At 38.2% G+C, this 2,697-nt stretch overlaps 1 long non-coding RNA gene across 2 annotated transcripts; it reads left to right on the forward strand.

The window, feature by feature from the left end:
* The first annotated feature begins 612 nt into the window (after positions 1-612).
* On the forward strand, positions 613-1,754 carry LOC148728858 (uncharacterized). Of its 2 annotated transcripts, XR_015988781.1 has the most exons (3): positions 613-928; positions 1,289-1,314; positions 1,397-1,499. It is a non-coding gene; the product is annotated as an uncharacterized LOC148728858 (long non-coding RNA). The 2 variants fall into 2 exon arrangements; XR_015988780.1 differs by lacking the exon at positions 1,289-1,314 and having other exon boundaries at positions 621-928; positions 1,397-1,754.
* The last annotated feature ends 943 nt before the right edge of the window (positions 1,755-2,697 follow it).

Below are 2,697 nucleotides of genomic sequence, written 5' to 3' on the forward strand. Positions count from 1 at the left end.
AACTTAGAAAGTAATGTTGTTTTGCCAAAATCAAACTTCGGCTCTTAAATGAAATTAATTAGCTTTGCATAAACATAGTTTCAGTTAACCATTACAATGACTAAAATGATGCTATTTTAAGAGAAATGGAGGTTATTCAATTACCTACAAGGAAGTTAAATACTTCCGAAAAACAAGAGTGATATAACTTTAGAAAAATATATGTACGTACTCCAAAGTATTAACTGGGATTTTAGCCCTCAGCTCTTTCTTTGAAGCACTGACTTCGTCCATTTCCCCAACAGGTCGAACTACGATTTACTCTTTCCCGCTATTGAGTGGCGAGAAAGCGGAAGAGAAAAGTGCCTTTCCTTAGTATAAAATTCACTTAACCCAGTCGAGGATCGAGACCAGACCTTAACCTGCATCAAGCATCCCCAGTCCCCCTTCCCTCTCACCCCCTCCCCCCCCCCCCCCGAACCTGATATGATAAGAGATGAGCTCTTGCACCGACGGATTCTCCGGGGGTGAGTTCGTCGATCGTTTAAATTTTGTATCTTACTCCAATCACCTCTTTACTCTTTCTTCACTTTCTGCAACCAGATCTGCATTTATATAGTGCATAAGCAAACCATAGCTAAGTCACTATATAGTCGTTTTAGCTTAGTGTTTTAAATGATACTTTTTCGATGAAATCTTCATTCCAAAAAATGACCCCTTTGAGGGAGACATTTGCTCGAGACTGAAAAATTGGTCCTGCTCATGCGCAGTTTGAATGAGCGGGCTCTGGGGCTGAACAAAGTAGACAGAAAAAATGGCGGCTGAAAAGCGCACTCGTCCCGTGGAAGGTTTTTATCTCGGAATAGAAAGCCACATTCGTCTCAAAGCCGAGAAGATACGTCCCAAAAAACCGAAAAAAGTTGATCAGGAGAAAATGTATCCAATTGAGGTAAGTAGGGAGATTGCTTTGTTGATAAATTTCCTCGTAACGTAACACATGCGGTATAAAACCACACTTCTTTTGAATAATTTTAACTTCTTCCGAAAGAAATAAGTTCATTAAGAGATAAAGGAATGTACAAATTTCATAGTTTTCGGTTTAACATGAAAGGAGTAACTTCAGAATACCGAATAGCATAGTTGACCGTTGCTAGTGAGAGTTATTTGGCCCATCTTTCTTGCCGCTATGTAAGTAAATATAACAGTACTGATATTTAGCAAGTTAACCTAAAAGGGAATTTTCGTCGCCTCAAATACTCATGGCTTAACTGGGATCGTTCTGAAAAAATCTTAAATAATTTCATTTCAGGAACTTTTTATCCGTGAGCATTTCAAGTAAGTACTAAAAATTACCGTAAGTTATGTTGTCAGAGTGAATCATAATAGTCCTAAGATATAGATAATATTTTCTTTGCAGATTGTTGACCGAGACAAAATAGAAAATAAAGTGAAAATTCACTTTATTGGATATTCAAGTGACTTTGATGAATGGAGAGATTGAGATGACTCAGTTGACAGAGACAAAAGTAGTCTTGGTCGCTTGGTACCTAGTCTCCCCGCAGCCGTGATGTTTCGGTCACGCAACGCTGCCTCACAGACAGATTTTCTTTGAAAGCAGCATTAGAAGGACTATTTTTCATAAGAGTCTGCAACCTTACTTCTAGTCGTTCCTCTATGCTCTGCTAAATCCCACAAGTATCATTGGGAGTACTTGACAGATTCCATTTACTATGATGTCTGTGAGGCAGCGTTGCGTGACCGAAACATCACGGCTGCGGGGAGACTACTTGCTACCACGATTCATACCGAGTGAAGATTCCTTGTCTGACAGGGCTTCAGCTTTATTCAACCGCCTTGGCCGCGAAGTAAAGTTTAGTCTATTTTCAACCAAAAGGGAGTCTCCAGAGGTTCGAATTGAGATGCAGATTGACATGGATATCTATACAACATATTTACAAAATATTGGATTTGTAAAAAATTCAAGAGGACGGGAAGTACATTGTGTTGATGATAACTCTCATTTATGCGATCTACTTGGTAGTAAGTGGTTTGAGAGAATTCAAAATGTAAATGGAGACTTTTGTTATGTCATTCCTGTAACTGTAAGATTTTGGCTTCATGAAAAAAAGCCTGTAAGAGAGTCTGTTTAAGTCGGCGATACTCTTGTAGAAAGCCGCACTGAAAGTGACTCGGAAGTCATTTTACATTTGTTTGTGGGGATGGTGTGAAGGCTGAATACAACAGTAATGAGTGGAAATCGCCCCCATCCTAACAGTAGTAGTAGCCACAATGTTTCTGACAGTATCAAACATGTAATGCATTAATGTTGACCAAAGAGGATGAGTTGTTGCCCATTCTAACAATAATCCCTATTCCTCAGGGGGATATAGGCACTATCTCAGCTTTATCTATGACAAGTTTTTACAACAGATTATAATAATTTGTTAGTGCTTGTATTGTGTACAATTTAGGGCTGCAAAATTATTTATTTGATATAACAACAACAACAATTTATTAAGGTACTTCCATAACATCTATCTCTAAACCAATATATTCTCATTTTGACATTTCTTAACCCATTTGCTGTTTGATTTGATCACATGTAAGGGAGAACAACATGGTTTAAATGCACATGAGCTACATGGGAATAAACAGGTCTTAATATTATGACCCTCTAAATTACAGTTTCCACAAGTAACACTTCTTGTGCCTCTTTGG

The sequence above is a fragment of the Stylophora pistillata genome, chromosome 6, assembly GCF_964205215.1.
Source record: "Stylophora pistillata chromosome 6, jaStyPist1.2, whole genome shotgun sequence".
Lineage (NCBI taxonomy): Eukaryota > Metazoa > Cnidaria > Anthozoa > Scleractinia > Pocilloporidae > Stylophora > Stylophora pistillata.